Source organism: Cyphomyrmex costatus, unplaced genomic scaffold (assembly GCF_001594065.2).
Source record: "Cyphomyrmex costatus isolate MS0001 unplaced genomic scaffold, Ccosl1.0 scaffold66, whole genome shotgun sequence".
Lineage (NCBI taxonomy): Eukaryota > Metazoa > Arthropoda > Insecta > Hymenoptera > Formicidae > Cyphomyrmex > Cyphomyrmex costatus.
Window position 1 is genome coordinate 44,224 of NW_017280222.1, and position 300 is coordinate 44,523.

The following is a 300-nucleotide window of genomic DNA, read 5'->3' on the forward strand; positions in this document are numbered from 1 at the left end:
ATTTCCCTCTCTTTCTAAGAGTACTTTGAGTGTTGTGCGCATGCGTTGGATTGATTGCATCCGCCAATAGGAAAATAGAGTGCGATCAGTGAGATGACGCGAACAGGTTATGCTCGTTATGCTTATTAGATGTGTGCTGTTGTACACAGGCAAAAATGGTCAAGATATGTTATTTATGTGGCAAAAAGCCTAATGCGCCTAATGCGACTGAAAACATTAGTTTGCATAGGTATGAAATAGGTATTAGTTTGCACTGATTATCATGAAATTTCTGTAAGGGATTGCACTGTATTCTTATAT